The 20,668-nt window shown below is 39.5% G+C and overlaps 1 protein-coding gene across 12 annotated transcripts in view; it reads right to left on the reverse strand.

The window, feature by feature from the left end:
- Positions 1-20,668, reverse strand: part of SPIDR (scaffold protein involved in DNA repair) — a 512,165-nt gene that overhangs the window by 490,327 nt on the left and 1,170 nt on the right. The window lies entirely within an intron of this gene.

Below are 20,668 nucleotides of genomic sequence, written 5' to 3' on the forward strand. Positions count from 1 at the left end.
ACCACTATACTCCAGCCTGGGTGACAGAGCAAGATCCTGTCTCAAAAAAAAAAAAAAAAAAAGCTGGCTGTGGTGGCATGTGCCTATAGTCCCAGCTAGTGGAGAGGCTTGGGTGGGAGGATCACTTGAGTCTTGGAGGTCAAGGCTGGATCACTGATTATGCCACTGCATTCCAGCCTGGATGGCAGAGTGAGATCCTGTATCCAAAACAAAAACAAAAAGCAAAAAACTACAATGATATGCCACTTCACACACATCAGAATGGCTATTAAAAAAAAAAAAAACAGCATTGCCAAGGATGTGTAGCAATTATAACTTTTGCGCGCTAGTGGAAAAGTAAAATGTTGCAGTTGTTGAAAATGATTTGATAGAGTTTCAAAAGTTAAACACAGGGTAGGGCACAGTGGGTCACACCCATAATTCCAACACTTTAGGAGACCAAGGCATGAGGATTACTTGAGCCCAGGAGTTCAACACCAGCCTAGGAAACAAAGCAAGTCTCTACAAAAAATAAATTAGCAGGCATGGGAATGTGCATCTGTAGTCCCAGCTACTTAAGAGGCTGAAGCGGAAGAATGGCTTATCCCCAGGAATTTGAGGATGCACTAAACTATAATCACACCACAGTTCTGAAGCCTGAGGAAAAGAACAAGACTCTGTCTCTAAAATAAAATAAAATTGAGTTAAATTAAATTAAAATGCTAAACAACCATGATCTAGCAATGCCACTGCTCAGTATATACCCAAAACTCAAACAGATACTTGCATACCAACGTTCACAGCAGCAATATTCACAATAGTCAAAAGGCGGAAAGAACACAAATGTCCAACAATGAATGAATGGATGAACAAAATGTGGAACATATATAATGATTTACTATTCAGCCTTAAAAAGGAATGAATTTCTCATACATTTTACAACATAGTTGAACCTTGAAAACATTATATTCAGTAAAATACGTCAGATACAAAAGGGCAAACATTATATGATTCCACTTATACAAGGTCAATTATAATTGAGCCATATTATGAAACAAATTCACAAAGACGAAGTAGAATGGTTGCTAGGGGCTGGGGAGGGAAGAATGAGGAGTCATAGTTTAATGAGTACAGAATTTCCACTTTGATGATGAAAAGGTTCTAAAGATAGATGGTGGTGATGGCTAAACAACAATTCTATCTTAGTTTGTTCTGGGAGCTATAACAAAATACCATAAACAGAGTGGCAAAGAAACAACAGAAATTTATTTCTCATAGGTCTAGAGGCTGTAAAGTTCAAGACCAAGGCATCAGCAGATTCAGTGTCTGGTTGAGAGCCTGCTTCCCAGTTCATAGATGGCTTCCTGGTTCTTCTCGCTATATCCCTATGTGACAGAAGGAAGAAGAAAGTCTCTGGGAATTTGTTTGTTTTTTTTTAAGGGCACTAATCTCATTCACGAAGGTACCTTCATGACTTAATCTCCTCCCAAAGGCCCCACCTCTAAATATCATCACTTTGGGAAGCAGGTTTCAACATGTGAATATTGGAGAGACGGAAACATTTAATCTACAGCAAATGTGATTGTATTTAATACATAGGACTACACACCTAAAAATGGTTAAAACAGTAAATTTCACAGTGTATATATATATACACACACACACACACAAACAGTGGTAAATATATTTTGGTAAACATATTGTGTAAATATATTGAGGTAAATATATACATTTTACTACACACACACACACACAAAAATGCAATCCAAGGAACATGCACATCAGAGCAGGGATGCTTTAACAGATACCTAGGTACCCAAATCACAAGTTAGAATTCTGAGAGAAGAAAGGCTCAGGAATCTGCATTTTAACAACCATCTCTGCTGATTCTTATTCCATAAATGTTTGAGACCACTGCTAAGCACGTTGGATTAGAATTCAACCTGTAATAGGCAAATCAAACGCAAAATTTAAATCCTCAGGATCTAATTCAAAATCACAAGTTTCTCTGTGCACGCCTGAAATTTTTTATTGGAGTATATAATGTTGGGTAAAACAGTAAAAATATCACAAACTTGGTCAGGCATGGTGGCTCACACCTGTAATCCCAGCACTTTGGGAGGCTGAGGCAGGTGCACTGCCTGAGCTCAGGAGTTCACAACCAGCCTGGGCAACATGGTGAAACCCCGTCTCTTCTCATATACAAAAAATCAGCCGGGCATGGTAGTGTATGCCTGTAGTCCCAGCTACTTGTAAGGCTGAGGCAGGAGAATTGTTTGAACCCAGGAGGTGGAGGTTGCAGTGAGCTGAGATCACACCACTGCACTCCAGCCTGGGCAAAAGAGTGAGATTCCGTCTCAAAAAAAAAAAAAAAAAAAAATCATGAACTTTGTTAAGTTAAAAAAAAAAAGCTGAGGAAGACACTCATAATGCCTTACATTCCAGTGGTTTGAGACTATAAAAAGGAAATCCTAAACAGAAAAACAGGGTGCTCATGATGAGACACGGCAATCAGGATTCCAATCCCCTCCACTTTAACCGGTTTCATCACTCAGTCCACCATTCAATCATGTTCAAGTCTCTAACACTAACCACCATAAAAATCTCTCCCTCACCTTTAAACTATCTAGCTTGCTCATTCCCTTCCCCAGCAGCCTTAGAGAGTTACCTACCTGAATAACTTATTTGTTTTTCCAACCATTGCAAATTCTTTTTTTAGATGGAGTCTTGCTCTATTGCCAGGTTGAAGTACAGTGGCACGATCTTGGCTCACTGCAACCTCTGTCTCCCAGCTTCAAGTGATTCTCCTGCCTCAGCCTCCTGAGTAGCTGGGATTACAGGTGCATGCCATCACATCCAGCTGAATTTTGTATTTTTAGTAGAGATGGGGTTTCACCATGTTGTCTAAGCTGGTCTGGAACTCCTGACCTTAAGTAGTCCACCTGCCTCGGTCTCCCAAAGTGCTGAGATTACAGGTATGAGCCACCATGCCCAGTCCATTGCAAATTCTTTACTAGCCTTTCCATCAAAATTGTCTTCCCTTTGGTTATTTTTTTTAGTTTCTTCTTTTGTTTTCCCTTAGTTACTTTATTTCTCTACCTTATGGATATACAAGTATATTTGTTACCTATATTTTATTAATGGGTAAATGACAAAGAACTAAACATGAAATTCAATAAACTCATTTGAAATAAGAAAGGTCTTATAGGGTAATGTACAGAGAGAAATATTTTCAAGATCTTGGTAAAACTACATACAAAACTCAGGTGCAAAATAGGTTTCACTTTTTTCCATAAATAAACTAGCATGTGGACAGATGACATTATATACTGCTTTTCTTTGGTCATAGCATTTAACAAATACAGAATAAAATCTAGAGCTATAAAAACTGGAAAGGTAACTTTTTTTTTTTTTTGAGATGGAGTCTTTCTTCGTCACCAGGCTGGAGTGCAGTGGCATGATCTCAGCTCACTGAAACCGCCTCCCAGGTTCAAGCTATTCTCCTGCCTCAGCCTCCCGAGTAGCTGGGATCACAGGCATGCACCACCATGCCCAGCTAATTTTCGTATTTTTAGTAGAGACAGGGTTTCACCATGTTGGCCAGGATGGTCTCAATCTCCTCACCGCATGATCAGCCCGCCTTGGTCTGCCAAAGTGCTAGGATTACAAGTGCGAACCACTGTGACTGGCCCTGGACAGGTAACTTTCAAAAAAATTATTCATGTGTTCCTAAATCTTCACAGAAATTACACCTTCTTTATTTATTCTCTTAACATTATAACAGACCAGGCACAGTGGCTCAGGCCTGTCATCCCAGCACTTTGGGAGGCCAAAGCAGGCAGATCACTTAAGCCCCAGAGTTTAAGACCAGCCTGGGCAATGTGGCAAAACTCTGTCTGTCCAAAAAAGAAATACAAAAATTAGCCAGGCATGGTGGCATATTGCTGTAACCCCAGCTACTCAGGAGGCTGAGTCAGGAGGATTGCTTGAGCATAGGAGACCCAGGCTGCAGTGAGCCATGATCATGCCATTGCACTCCAGCTAGGGCAAGAGAAATAAGGTCCAGCCTCAAAAAAATAAACACACACACACACACACACACACACAGAGAGAGAGAGAAACAGAAAAAAAGTAGTCATGGTCTCACTATTCATCCATTCCAAAAATATTTACTGAATATGAAATTAGGTACTGGGCATCAAGCTACCAAACTGACATAACTATTTTAATGTTTTCCTACCCTATTTGAGTCTTCTGATTAGATATATTTTCAAGTTATAACTGTAAAATAGACAATGTTGTACTCTGCTCCTTTTGTTTATTTAAAATAATGAAACATTTTCTTTAAATAGAGGTTCTACTCATTGTAAGAATGGAAACTAAAACTTACAAACATATGAGAAGCCAATGGAAATCTTATTTACACATAAGAATACATACTCTGCTTTTATCAGAATGGAAAATATTATTCTTACCTAGTTTTCAAATAACACATCCATGTAAAACTAGTGACATTAAATTTTAAAATAATGTACAAATTTGTAATATGTATGATAAGCATTTGTATAAAAACATGAGCAGGGAACTGATCAAAATGCTTATATTATCTGACTTTATAGTCAGATATGGGGGATATTTTCTATTGTATTCTTTATTTTCTAGCAGCTCTGAAATATACTTAGTAAAGAGAACAATCATTAAAACCATTCTAACTGGAACATATGGAATTCTATTTCTCTGGCTTGAGTCCTTGTTCCAAAAGAACATCCGTACATGCTCCCTCTGCTGGTTACATGAAAACATTAAACACCTATAATGGAGAGTTGCTAGTTTCTAAAAAGTATGAGCAGTAGTCAGAAGCAAATGAGCACTTCAAATGAAATCATGCAGAAAGGCAATGATACCTATCTCTAAATTTCAGTGTAAATGAAGATATCTGAAAACAAACTAACTACTAACTTGATAGGCTTTCTTCCCTAACTTTCTCTACATCCTATCTCTTCCACACACCCATACTTTTTTATTCCTCCATCTTAACCCATGACATTGTCTGACCATTACCCATATAATACAACAGGGTTTTTTTATGTAATAGGAGTATTAAAATAAGTGTTAACTAATTTTCCCAAGTACATCTGTGGGCCTTGAATATCCCCAGCTCCAATCCCATCCCCACTTAGATTTTGATTGAGTCATCTGAAACAAAATGGATGTTAGAAGATAGCAGAGCCATGCCTTAAATATTCTGAGGAAAACTGATTTCCAATTTAGACTTCTGTTCCCAGGCAAACTATTACTCAAGGGAAAAAATAAAGTTCTTTTTAAAACATGCAAGAACTTTAAAATTTTACTTATCATGATTCCTTAAATAGGAAGATAATGGAGAATATATCTCAACAAGAGAAGGAAAGAAGACATATTATCTGACCAGTAATGGGCACAGAATTAAAAATTTTAAAGTACAGGGAGATGAAGAACAATGTAAAGAAAAATGCATAGCAATTATTTACTCTTGTACAACTAAAATGTTCTGCATGAACTATATAAATCATAAGCAATGATTGAAGCAAAAATTGTAAAACGATTCGATACTCAATACAATATTTTTAAATAGGGAAGGTAAAGATATTGTGCTATAACATGAAATATATCTGGTCATTATTCCAGGTTTCTGCCACAGAACTCTTACAACTCTTGGAATTTCCTAAGTGATAGGAATATCTTTTGCTATTTATAAAGAGCCCCTGTGATAACTCCTGAGTTTATCCTACTAAGGTTACTTAGGGTGGCCTCAGAATGGGGCCACTCAGCAAAAAGACCAAGTGATTAGAGGATTAATGGGTTGATATTTTCAGCTCTACTCAGTTTCCTCTGGGAAAGGGGAAGCCAGAGATCAAGCTTTATAAAAATACTTTAACAGCCAGCACTATGGCTTACTCCTATAATCACAACACTTAGGGAGGCCAAGGCAGGAGGATCTCTTGAGCCTGAGTTTGAGACCAGCCTGTGCAACACAGCAAGACCCCATCTCTACAAAAAATACAAAAATTAGCCAGATATAGTGGCATGCACCTGTGGTCCCAGCTGCTCAGGAGGCTGAGGTAGCAGGATAACTTGAGCCTGAGAGGTTGAAGCTGCATTGAGTCAAGGTCATGCTACTGCACTCCAGCCTGGGTGACAGAGTGAGACTGTATCTCAAACAAACAAACAAACAAATGAACAATTTAAAAAAACAGTCTTTAACAACATTCAATGAGCTTCTCAGTTGCTAGACATACAGAGTTATTAGGAGGGTGGTTTGCCTGAAGAAGGCATGGAAGCTTCAAGCACGCCTCTCGCCCTGTCCATGTCTTGCTCTATCCATCTCTTCATCGGGCTGTTCATCTACTTCTACTGAATACCTAAATCAGTAAATGTAAGCATTTCTTTCACTTATGTGAGCCAATATAGCAAATTAATTGAACCTAAAGAGGAAGGTTTTTGAATCCTAATTTATATCCAGTTGGTCAGAAATATGGGTGACAACCTACTACTTGTGATTGGCCTCTGCAATGAAGCCAGTCTTGTGGGACTAAGATCACTTGTGTGATCTCACAGCATCTCCAGGTAGAGAGGATCAAAACTGGATTAAATTATAGGATACCCAGTTGGTGTCTGCTGGATGCTTGGTATCAGGATAAAACACCCCACACATCTGGGCATAGAAATGTACTGTGCTAAGTATGAGAGAAGAGGGAAAAACAGTTTGTTTTTTCTTTTTATAGGTACCTAAGTGAAAAGTGAAGTTTCTATAACTCATTTTAAGTGGTAGAATGTTGCATATGTAGACTGTGGTAAGTTACATATGTATAATATAATATCTAAAGAAGCAATTAGGAAAACTAAAACAGGGCGGGTGTGGTAGCTCATGCCTGTAATCCCAGCACTTTCAGAGGCTGAGATGGGCAGATCACCTGAGGTCAAGAGTTTCAGAGCAGCCTGGCCCACGTAGTGAAACCTCATCTCTACCAAAAATGCAAAAATTACCCAGGCATGGTGGTGCGTATGATCCCAGCTAGTTGGCAGGCTAAGACAGGAGAACTGCTTGAACCTGGAAGGCAGAGGTTGCAGTGAGCTGAGATCGTGCCACTGTACTCCAGTCTGGGCGACGGAGTGAGACTCTATCTCAAAAAAAAGTGAATAGGTCAGACATAGTGGCTCACACCCATTATCCCAGAATGTTGGGAAGCCAAGGCTGACAAATTGCTTGAGCCCAGGAATTCGACACCAGGCTGGGCAACAGGGGAAAAGCCTATCTCTACAAAAATGACAAAAATTAGCCAGGAGTGGTGGCATGTGCCTCTGGTCCCAACTACTCAGGAGGCTGGGGTGGGAACTGCTTCGGCCCGGGAGATCAAGGCTGCAATGAGCTGTGACTGTGCCACTGAACTCCAGAGTGGGCAATAGAGAGAGACCCTGTCTCAGAAACAAAAAAGGAATAAAGATTGAATCCTAAACTTATTTAAATAACCCCAGGAAGGCAAAAAAACAAAAACAAAAACAGGTAACAGCTCAGAGGGGTAAAAATAAAATGGCAGACCTGACCACTAACAATACCAATAATTATCTTAAATAGGCCAGGCGCAGTGGCTCATGCCTGATATCCCAGCACTTTGGGAGGCCAAGCTGGGTGGATTGCTAGAGTTCACCAGTTCCAGACCAGCCTCAGCAACATGGTAAAACCTCATCTCTACCAAAAGTACAAAAATTATCTGGGTGTGGTGGTGCACACCTGTGGTCCCAGCTACTCAGGAGGCTGAAGTGGGAGGATGGTTTGAGCCGGGGAGGCAGAGGTTGCAGTGAGCTGAGATTATGCCACTACACTCTAGCCTGGGTGACAGAGCCATACCTTGTCTCCAAAAAAAAAGAAGAAATATCTTAAATACAAATAATATAAATACATCCATCAAATACAGAGATTGGCAGTGTAAATAAACAATCATAAACCAATCATACACTGTTTGGAAGATGCTAACTTCAAATTCAACATTATAGGCAGGCCTGAAAGTAGAAGATTGGAAAAAATTATACCAGGCAAACATTGATCAAAAAAGCAGGAGTGACTGTATTAACATCTAATAAAGTAGACTTCAGAGCAAAGGTAATTACTATAAAGAGAGAGAATGCATAGTGACAAGAGGAACAATTCACTAGGAAAACATAACGATATTAATTATGACAGGAGACAGCCAAATGCTACCCAGGTGCATGAGGGCTTGCCTAAACATGCCCATGGTGAAAAATTCCATCCCTTTACACATGTGCAATAAGGGAAATGTGCAGTAAGGGAAAGAAATCAATGTCGAGTGGCTCAGACTAAGGGTCTACCTGTGTACCAGGAGAATGGGGTGGAGCCACCAGGAATTCTCACCTTAAGGAGGGGGATGGGGTAGAGAGGAGCCTGGCCTCTTCAGCTTATGTAGGGTGGCCTGGTATTCAATCTGTGAGGTGGGAGCCTGTTGGCAGGACCCCCTTTCTTCCATTGAGAGCTTTCTTTTAATAAATACTGCTCTCCTCACCTGGCAATGTGTCCGTGTGCCTAATTTTTCCTGGTCGTGAGACAAGAAGCCAGATTTTAGCTGAACTAAGGCGCAAAAATTCCTGCATCACTATGTACATGCCTAATGAAAATGCAAAATTCTCTGAACTCTGGATCACCTCAAGGCTCTGCACAAGGAGGAAGTGAAAGTTAAAATGGGGTTACAAATTGCCAGAGTATATGTCTGAACAGAGTCCCTCAGTAAAAGATGACAGACTTCTTGGCCCAAAGCATTTATGGTAATCTCTATCCAATAATCCACAGACAACTAAACTAACCACATAACATCTTCATTAGCTACACACAACAGGCAATATGGACTTTACAAAATTCATCCAGGAAAATCATTTAATGAACAAAATTATAGCACAAATAACAAACAAAATCCCTGGGGAGGGGTTGGGAGAATTTAATATCCAGGGTTGTTACATCATATTACTTAAAACATCCAGTTTTCAAGCAAAAATTATAAGACATATGAAGAAACAGGAAAACATGACAAGGAAAAAATGCAGTCAAGAGAAAATGTCCCTATGAGGAGCCAGAAGTTGGACTCACTAGATAAAGATCTTAAATCACTTATTATAAGCATATGCAAAGAAATAAAGGAACTATATCCAAAAAGTGAAGAAAATTATAAAAATGCCTCACCAAATAGAGAATATCAATAAAGACACAGAAATTATAAAAAGACAGAACCAAACAGAAATTCCAAAGTTGAAAAGTACAATAACTAAAATGAAGAATTCACTAGAGGAGCGCAACAGCAGATTTGGCCTGGCAAGAGAAGGTATCCAGAAACTTTAAACCTGACAAATTAGATTATCCAAGCTGAGGAACAGGAAAAAAGGAGCATAAAGAAAAATGAACAGTACCTCACAGAACTGTGGGACACCAACAGACACACAAATATACATATAATAAGAGTCTCAGAAGGAAGGAGAGGCAAAAGTAGAAAGAATATTTGAAGAAACAAAGCCCAAAATGCTTCCTCGATTTAATGAAATGTTATACAACCAAGAAGCTTAAAAACTCCAAATAGCGTAAGATCTAAAGAGATCCACCCTAAACATACCAAGTCAACTGGTAAAAAAGAAAAAACTATGAAAGTAACAAAAGAAAATGACTTATCACATACCAAGGATCCTCAATAAAAGTAACAGTTGCATTCTCGACAGAAACCATGAAGATACCCTCTAACACTAAGGAACAGCAGAATACACATTATTCTCATGTACGCATGAAACATTCTCCAGGACAGACCATATGTCAGGCCATAAAACAAGCTTCGGTAATACTGTTCTTAGGCAGTAATAGGAAAAAATTTAAACTTTACAATAAAAATAAAATAAACATGCAAAAATTAAACACAATCCTAAACAGCCAATAGATCAAAAAATCATGAGAAAATCAGAAGATAACTTTAAAAGAAATGAAAACAAAATATACCAAAACTTATAGATGCAGCTAAAGCAGTACTTACTGGGAAATCTGTAGCTGTAAATAACTATATTTAAATAGAAAAAAGATCTTAAGTCAATAACTTAAACTTCCATCTCGCAGAAATAAGTGAAATAGAGAACAGAAAACAAGAAAGAATATTTTTAAAAACCCTAATAGTTAGTTCCTTGAAAAGATCAACAAAATTCACAAGCTAGGCTAAGTGGGGGGTAAAAAAAAGAAGACACAAATCACAAAAGTCAGGAATAAAAGAGAGGAAGCACTACCAATTCTGCAAAAACCTGAAAGATTACAGAGAACATAATAAAGAAATAATATGAACTATATACCAACAAATTAAATAACTAAAACAAAATGAACAAATTCCTAGAAAGACAAACTAGCAAAACTGACTCAGAAATAAAAAACTGATCAGAGAGCTATAGCGAATAGAGATTGAGTCAGTAACTTTACAACTTCCTACAAAGAAAAGCTGAGGCTCAGATGGCTACAATGGTGATTTATACCAAACGTTTTAACAAACAGTATCTGTCTTTCACAAATTCTTCCAAAATACAGAAGAGGTAATTCTTCCTAATTCACACCATGAAACCAGTATTACTGTGATAAAACCAAAACATCACAAGGAAGCACAGAGCAAAATTGTTTATGGATATAGAAGTAAAACCCTCAACCAAATACTAGGAAACTGAATCTAGCAACATATACAAAGAATTATACACAATAACCAATAGAGATTTTTTGCAGGAATACAAAATTGATGTAATATTCAAAATTCAATCAATGTCATATATTAACAAAACAAAGGATAAACACCACAGGATCATCTCAATTAGATATAGGAAAAGCAACTGACAAAGGCCAACAACTATTCCACGGTAAAAACTCAACATACTGGCAATAGACAGTTATTTCCTCAACCTGATAAAAATGTATCTACAAAGAACGAACCCACAGCTAACATCATACAGAATAGTGAAACACTGAATTTATCCCTGAAAGAAGGAAAAAGAATGTCACCTCTTGCCAATTACATTCAATATCTGACTGGAGGTTCTGGCCATGGTAATGAGAAGAAATAAAAGATGTCTAAATTAGAAAAATTAAAATCATCTCTACTGACACACAGCACGATATTTTTGTTTTCTTTTTTGATTATTTATTTATTTTTTGAGATGGAGTTTAGCTCTTGTTACCCAGGCTGGAGTGCAATGGCGCGATCTTGGCTCATGGCAACCTCCGCCTCCTGGGTTCAGGCAATTCTCCTGCCTCAGCCTCCTGAGTAGCTGGGATTACAGGCACACGCCACCATGCCCAGCTAATTTTTTGTATATTTTTTAGTAGAGACGGGGTTTCACCATGTTGACCAGGATGGTCTGGATCTCTTGACCTTGTGATCCACCCACCTTGGCCTCCCAAAGTGCTGGGATTACAGGCTCTTTTTTTATTTTTTAAGAGTCATGGTCAGCCAGGCACAGTGGCTCATACCTATAATCCCAGCACTTTGGGAGGCCAAGAAGGATAGATCATGAGGTCAGGAGTTCGAGACCAGCCTGGCCAATATGGTAAACCCTGTCTCTACTAAAAATACAAAAATTAGCCTGGCATGGTGGCACATGCCTCTAATCCCAGCTACTCAGAACTGAGGCAGAAGAATCGCCTGAACCCAGGAAGCGGAGGTTGCAGTGAGCTGAGATTGCGCCACTGCACTCCAGCCTGAGTGACAGAACAAGACTCCGTCTCAGGGAAATTAAAAAAAAAAAAAAAAAAGAGAGAGAGAGACCAGGGTCTTACTCCGTTGCCAAGATGGTCTACAGTAGCACGATCATGGCTCACTGCAGCTTCTACCTCCTTGGCTCAACCAATCCTCTTGTTTCAGCCTCTCGAGTAGCTGGGACCACAGGCATGAGCCACCACATCCTGCTAATTTTTGTACTTTTTGTAGAGAAGCAATTTCACCATATTGCCCAGGCTGGTCTTGAACTCCAAGGCTCAAGTGATCCACCCGCCTTGGCCTCCAAAAGTGCTGGGATTACAGGTGTGAGCCACCACACCCAGCTTCATGATCTTATACATAGGAAATCCTAAGGAATCCACCCCCTAGAAAGCCCAAACGATTATTAGAACCAATATATGAGTTTAGCAGAATTCCAGGATACAATCTCAGTATTAAAAAAAATCAAGTGAGCTAGGTGCAGTTGGCTCATATCTATAATCCCAGAACTCTGGGAGACCAAAACAGAAGCATCCCTTGAGTCCAGGAATTTGAAACCAGCCTGAGCAACAGAATGAGACCCCATCTCTGCAAAAAAAAATTTTTTTTTTAAATAAGCCAGGCATAGTGGCATGTGCCAGTAGAAGTGCATTCAAAATAGTATGAAAATGAATAAACTCTTAGAAATAAATTTAACCAAAGAAGTGCAGGACTTTTTCACTGCAAACTATAAAACACAGATAGAAATTAAAGATCTAAATAAAAGGAAAGACAACCCATGTTCATGGGAAGTAATATTGTTAAAATGATAGTACTCTCCAATTTGTCTACATATTCAACCCAATCAAAATCCCAGATGGCTTTTTGCAAAAATTGACAAGCTGCTATTACTCATATGGAAATGCAATGAACCCAAAACAGTTAAAACAATCACAAACCAGAAAACAAGTCAGAAACTCACTCTTCTAATTTCAACACTGCCAAGTTACAGTAATTAAGACAGTAATGGTACTAGAATAAAGGCAGACACAGAGACCAGTGGAATAGGATTCACAGGCCAAACCAAATCTTTACTTTTATGGTCAACTGACTTTCCATTAAAACAAAAAAGTGCCAAGACAACTCAAGGAGAAAGGACAACTTTTTCAACAAATAGTGTTGAGGCAACTGGATATCCACATGCAAACAAATGAAGCTGTACCCCACCTCACAGTGTATAGAAAAATTAACTCCGAGTGAATCACAGACCTAAATGTAAGAGCTAAAACTGTAACTCTTGGAAGAAAACATAGGAATAAATCTTTGTGATCTTGGTTTAGGCAATGATTTATTAGACATGACACCAGTAAGCGCAAGCAACAAAAGAAAAACAAATTGGACTTCATCAAAATTTTAAAAAACTTTTTTACTTCAATAAGAAAATGAAAACCCAAAGGATAGGAGAAAATATCTGCAAATATACATCTTAGAGGAGAACAGTATACGGAATTTTGAAAGACTCATGATTCAACAATAAAACAGCAAATAACCCAACTAAAACACAGCCAAATAAGCTGAATAAACATTTCTTCAGGAAGATACAGAAATGCCCAATAAGTACATGAAAAGAGAACTGCAAACCCAACCACAGTGAGGTAACACTTCATAAGCAACAGGATGACCAAAAACATGACAGGCAATGGCAAGTGTTAGCAAGAATATGGTGAGATTAGAATATTCATTCTTTGCTAGTAAGACTGTAAAAGGTGCAACCACTTTGAAAAAGTTTAGCAGTTATCCAAAATGTAAACATATAGTTATTATGTGACCCAAAAATTCCACTGCTAGAAAGAAAAACTTAGGTCTACATAAAGATGGATACACAAGGCCAGGCTCGGTGGCTCGTGCCTGTTATTCCAGCACTTTGGGTGGCTGAGGTGGGCAGCTCATGAGGTCAAGAGATTGAGACCATCCTGGCCAACAGAGTGAAACCCTTTCTCTACTAAAATACAAAAATTACTTGAGTGTGGTGGTGCGTGCCTGTAGTCCCAACTACTCAGGAGGCTGAGGCAGGAAAATTGCTTGAACTTGGAAGGCAGAGGTTGCAGTGAGCCGAGATCATGCCACTGCACTCCAGCCTGGTGACAGAGCAAGACTCCGTCTCAAAAAAATAATAGTAATAATAACACAGACACAAATGTTCAATGCAGGCCAGGCACGGTGGCTCACACCTGTAATCCCAGCACCTTGAGAGGCTAAGGTGGGAGGATCTCTTGAGCCCCCGAGTTTGAGACCAGCCTAGGCAATATAGTAAAGAACTCATCTCAATTAAAAAAAATAAAATGTTCAAAGCAGCATTATTCTTAAGAGCCCAATAGTGGAAATAATCCAAATGTCTATCAACTGACAAATGGATTTTTAAAATGCAGTATATCCATACAACGAAAACTTTATTCAAAATAAAGAGGAATGAAATACTGATACATGCAACATGTATAAACCTGGAAAACATTATGCTTAATGAAAGAAGCCAGTAACAAAAGAACCACACACTCCATGATTCCCTTAATATGAAATGTCCAGAAAAGGCAAATCCGTACACACAGAAAGTAGCTTAGTGGTTATCAATGGATGAGGGAAGAGAGAATGGGGAGTGACTAATAGCTATGGGGTTTCTTTTTGGGGTCATGAAAATATTCTACAATTAGGAACACTTGTACAACTCTGTAAATATACTAAACACCACTGGATTTTACACTTTAAAAAGGTAAACTTTATTATCTATAAAACTGAATCATAACATTCCCAATAGGACTGTAAAATTATACAGATAAAGCTCACGCCTATAATCCCAGCACTTTGGGAGGCTGAGGTAGGCGGATCACGAGGTCAGGAGATGAAGACCTTCCGGGCCAACATAGCGAAACCCCGTCTCTACTAAAAATACAAAAAAGTTAGCTGGGCGTGGTGGCACACACCTGTAGTCCCAGCTACTTAGGAGGCTGAGGCAGGAGAATTGCTTGAACCCAGGAGAAGGAGATTGCAGTGAGCCAAGATCATGCCTGTGCAACAATGCGAGACTCTGTGTGAAAAAAAAAATTATACAGATACAGCCACTTTGGAAAAGTCCATCAGTTTCTTAGAAAATTAAATATTAAATTACCATAGGATCTGGCAATTACACACTTAGGCATTTATCTCAGAGAAATGAAAACTTATGTTCACACAAAAACCTGTACACAAATGTTCGTAGCAGTTTTATTTGCAATACCCAAAACCTGGAAACAGCTTAGAGGTCCTTCAATGATAAATGTTAATTCAGGCTCTGGTATATCCGCTATATGAAACACTACTCAGCAATTAAAACAAAGAAACTGGCCAGGCGCGGTGGCTCAAGCCTGTAATTCCAGCACTTTGGGAGGCCGAGGTGGATGGATCATGAGGTCAAGAGATCGAGACCATCCTGGTCAACATGGTGAAACACAGTCTCTACTAAAAATACAAAAAAATAGCTGGGCATGGTGGCGCGTGCCTGTAATCCCAGCTACTTAGGAGGCTGAGGCAGGAGAATTGCCTGAACCCAGGAGGCGGAGGTTGCGGTGAGCCAAGATCACGCCATTGCACTCCAGCCTGGGTAACAAGAGCGAAACTCCATCTCAAAATAAAAAAAGAAAAGAAACTACTGATATGCATAACAACTTGGATAAATCGTGACAGTTTTATGTTGTATTTAAAAAAAAACTCAAAAGGTTACATATTACATTATTCCATTTATGTAACACGTTTGAAATGACAAAATTTTTTCCAGTAATTAGGTAAGGGAGCTACTGGAAGTGAGTGACTGTGATTATATGAGATCCTTGTGCTAACGGAGAGTGTCTTAACTATGGTGGTGGATACATGAACCTACAGAACCCACATGTGATAGAACTGCACAGAATTGCTATGGCCCAATGTTTGTGTCTCCTAATATACATTTGTTGAAATCCTAACCACTAAGGTAGTGATATTAGGAGGTGAGGCCTTTGGTAAGTGATAAGTTATAGAATGGATGCCCTTATAAAAGAAAATAGCTCCTTGGAGAGCTCCTTTACTACTTCCACCATGCAAAGACATGGTGGGAAGATGGCTGCCTATGAACAAGGAAGCAGGCCAACACCAGACATGAAATCTGTAAACACTTTGATCTAGCAAGTCCCAGCCTCCAGAATCAGTTTATAAAACAACTATTCTCTGTATTACTCACAACTGTCTACAAATTTACAATTATCTCAATAAGAATAAATGGAAGGAGATGTGCAAGGGATTGCTGGATTTTACGAGAAACTTTTTAATACTCTTTTACCTTATCTATGAAAATATATTATTTTGACTAAAAAGAAAACACAAGTGAGGTACTCTATGCAAAGTGCTTGACATATAGAATGTTTTCAATAAAAGGTCTCTCTCCCTTTGGTTTGAGGAATAACACAACCTCTAGGCCAGGCACGGTGGTTCACGCTGTAATCCCAGCACTTTGGGAGGCCAAGGAGGAAGAATGACTTGAGGCCAGGAATTGGAGACCAGCCTGGCAACATAGCAAGATCCTATCTTTACAAATGAAATTTAAATATTAGCTAGGCACAGTGGAACGGCCTATGGTCCCAGCTACGGGGGAGGCCAAAATGGGAGGATCATTTGAGCCCAGGAGCTCAAGACCGTGTGAGCCCTGATTGTACCACCGCACTCCAGCCTGGGCAACAGAGTAAGACTGTCTCAACAAAACAAAACAAAACAAAAAAGACAACTGAGATGTCCATACTAAGTAGTCTAATTCTGAGATGTAGGGCCACCAGTAAATGATTCAACGAGATTATCAAGGCCTTAAACTGGAAGGCCTTAAACAAAACAAAACAAAACAAAAAAGACAACTGAGATGTCCATACTAAGCAGTCTAATTCTGAAATGTAGGGCCACCAGTAAATGATTCAATGAGATTATCAAGGCCTTAAACTGGAAGGCCTTAAACCATGAGGTACTCCTACCAAGATAACTATGAGAATTTCCTGCCATCACCGAAAAACTTTAAAATAAGCCCTTTTCCTATTTCTTGTTCGACAAGCTGAAAGACAGCAATTCAGGGAAATCCAGAGACAAAGTAGCAGAAGATGAACAATTATCTTTGTCCTCATACAATTTCTTTAATTATCATGGTGTTTCATTAATTAATTGCTTTCATTATCACCAACATTTATTGAGTGCTTATATGCTCAGTATATCATCCCATGCATTCTCATCATTTAATCCTCACATCAACCCAGCAATATAGGTATTAACCCCGTGTTATAAAGAAACCACAACTCAAAAATATTTGCCCTATTCAGAGCTAAGAAGCAATGTGTCAAGATTTTCTTCCATGTACGCCTAATTCCAAAACTAAAGATTCTAGCCACTGGTTCTCAATTACCTCACATTAATAAAAGTGTCTATCAACTATACAAGCACTTCCCACACATAGGCATCACAAGTGAGTTTCTGACTGGGCTCTAAGTATCTGAAAATTCACTGGGACTTGTAAGTCCCACTCACTTTATCAGAGTCACTCCCTCCTAATCATGACGCCTCCCATGCCATTCTGCACTCTATGGCCTACTACTTCAGTGTGGCCTTTAAAGCACTAAGACCCCTACCCTTCTACCAACCCATGGGGTTACCAATCACCAACCTATGGGGCCACTGGAAAAAGGCCCCAAAATGAGAGCAGTTCCTCCAGTTATTCTTACATGTCTTGTCTACTGTTAAATACTTACTTCCTAGTTTTCTACTATAAACCTACACAGAATCACACACATACATGTGAGTTCCATACCCACACTTCTCTTGACATCTCCATATCAGCCTCATAGCTCATGCTGTCACATCTTCCTCAGGAAAAAAGAATTAGCCATTGTAAAAATCAGCTAACTTCCCATCTACTGGGCTCTCCTTCTTCCCTACAGTCTCATGGGGAAATGTGCCTATTCTCTAAAACTAACCCTGCTCTGTAATGAAATCCAAACCTTCTAGGATACTAAAAGGTCCATTGGCTTCTTCTCTCCTACTTCAAATAGGCAAAATGTTTCCCTTTCTTGACAAAGAAAACCCTTTTTTAACCTGCAGCCGTGAGTACTCTTCAATCTCATGTGTACACTGTATTTAATCAATACCCACCATATGCCTGGCCCAGTGCAAGAAGCACCAGAAATAAAGTAAATTGGCCGGGTGCCACGACTCATGCCTGTAATCCCAGCACTTTGGGAGGCCAAGACAGGAAGGACTGCTTGAGGCCAGGAGTTCGAGACTAATCTGGACAACATGGCAAAACTCCATCTCCACACAAAAATTAAAACAAGCCGGGTGTTATGGTGCACACCTGTGGTGTCATCTACTCGGGAGGCTGAGGTGGGAGGATCGCTTAAGCCTGAGAGGTCGAGGCTCCAGTGAGCCACTTCACATCACTGCACTCCAGTTTAGATGACAGAGTGAGACCCTGTCTCCAAGAAAAGAAAAGAAGTTTTGGTGATGAGGGAGACCCAAAGGATTAGAGAAAGAAGGTGTCATAAGGAAGATGTAGTCTCTCTTTCATAATTTTGCCAAGATACAGTTTTTCTTTCAGTGGAAAAGAGTAAGAAGGTGGGGTGGGGAGAAGCGAGAAACTAGAATTCAGTCTAAGGAGGTGAAAGGAGCTGTGAGAGTATAATAGCTGGGGAGGATCAGAAAATCTCAAAAGGCAAGGTGCTGGCCAAGAACAGGAGTATATGTGGTCATCCTTGGCTACTTCTTAAGGAAAGGAAGAACACAAGGCATAAAGGGAAGAAAGAATCACAGCATGTTAAGGGATAGTGAGGGGCTAGGACATGAGAGGCCCATGGAAGAGATGGGAGTCAGAAAAGAGCTAAGATATCCCCAGCCTTTGAGCAACTGACTGCCCTAATCTCCCTAGGGCTTATATTCCACATATCTATATATCCTAACATCAGTCAAGAGGCAGGCAACCAACTCTCCCACTTCTCACAGGTTCAACTTTGAGTCACCATGGGTTCCCTCCTCTTCCTCTTTCAATTGCAGTTGCCTAAATCTCACCTTCCATTTGTAGTCTATCAACCCAGTCCTTTCCATTCTATTCCAAATTCCACCACTTTAGTCCACGACAGAATAACCTTTCATCTTAAGAGTCCTGAAATATCTGCATGGCTTGTCCAAAATTGCAAAATCAGTCAGCTGTATTGCTGAGGCTGATATCGAAGGCTTCAGACTAAGGTATCCTCATGTTTCTTCACATCTGGAATACTTGCAAATCTTCTAAACTGTTTCCCTTTCATTAATTCATCAGATGTTTCTTAGGTATCTAGCATGCACAAGGGATATGACAGGTACTCTGGGGAATATGGGCAGAAGACACAGTCCCTAATCTTAAATGTCTAGACTATACGGGGATAAAAGTGTAGACACAAATAAACCTAATACATGAAATAGTAAGAGTTATTTACGTAAAATTCCACAGACTACAGAAGAAAGTTTATATATAGCTCAGATAATTTGGGAGAAGGTGGGACTTGAGGTGGGCCTCAATGGATGATTAAGATTTCAATCAGCAGAAATAGGAGAACTGGCATTATTCCAAACCATGAACATTTCAATTACCACCAAAGGGCAACAAAGTAAGATGACAGCAGTAGTCTAGTTTACCTGAAAGATAAATAATGAACAAAGCTGTAAAATTAAGGAATAAGATACAGATGTATTATGGAACCTGTGAATAACAGGCTGAAAGCCTGAACAAAAGCAAGGTCTGGAGCAGACTACCTGGATATAAATCCTAGCTTTTTCCTTTAACTGCTGTGTGACCTTGGGCAAATTACCTAACCTCTCTGCTGAGCCTCAGTTTCCTCATCCATAAAATGAGACTAAAGGTATCTACCTCACATAATTGTTAAAATAATTACATAGTTAATACATATAAAGTACTAAACATAGGGTAAGTACTGCAATAAATTAGGATGCAGCCAATAAGAAGTAAAATGAGATTTAGGTAGAGGACTAACAATATAATCAAAGTGGTGTCTAAGGGAAAGTCACCTCTGAAGATGAGTGGGAGCATGCTAGCTGGCACCACACATCAACACTCTAACCATTAAGTACTGACCTAGAGAGACAGAAACAAACAAAAAAAATCCCTGGGGCAAAACTACTGTGGAAGCCAGCCTCCAAGGTGGGCCCTGTGATCCCCACCTCCTGGGTCCTTGATACCCTCCTCATTCAGTGTACCAGATTATTGGTCCATGTAATGAATAGACAGGAGATGGGATATTACTTCTGAAATTAGGCCATAAAAGACACGGGGGGGGGGCAATATCTTGTTGCTTGCTGGCGCGCTCTCTCTCTCTCTCGCTCGCTCGCTCGCTCGCTCTTGGAATAGCCAGGACCCTGCTGTGAGCTGTCTTAGAGAGCTGTCAAGAAACAATCCGTGAGTGAGCTTGGAACTGGATCCACCAGCTCCAACGACTCTTTATTTGACTGCAGCCTTGTGGGAGATCCTGACCTACAACCACATAGTTGTAGATTCCTGAATCTCAGAAACTATGATATAATAAACATTTGTTATGAACTACTTCAGTTTTCAGCAACTTATTACACAACAGACAACTAACACAACTACTGAAAAGAAAAACTGATAGAGTCTTGAAATATGACAGGATGAAGAGACCAGAGGTGAATGTCAATCCAAAAATACTAAGTTGTCTAAGTCAAGTGAAACGGTTAGGGCCTGGACAACTAAGGGTGAAATGACGATGATTTTGTGATGCACTAAGTTTGAGCTCAAGGAAAAGAGCTAACATAGATCTGAAAGTCATCCATACAGCCCTAAAAGTTAATTTCCATGTATGTTTCCACTGCCCAGAGCAAACGTGGAAAGTGAGAAAAAGCACAAAGTCAAA

This window comes from Callithrix jacchus, chromosome 16, assembly GCF_049354715.1.
Source record: "Callithrix jacchus isolate 240 chromosome 16, calJac240_pri, whole genome shotgun sequence".
NCBI lineage: Eukaryota > Metazoa > Chordata > Mammalia > Primates > Cebidae > Callithrix > Callithrix jacchus.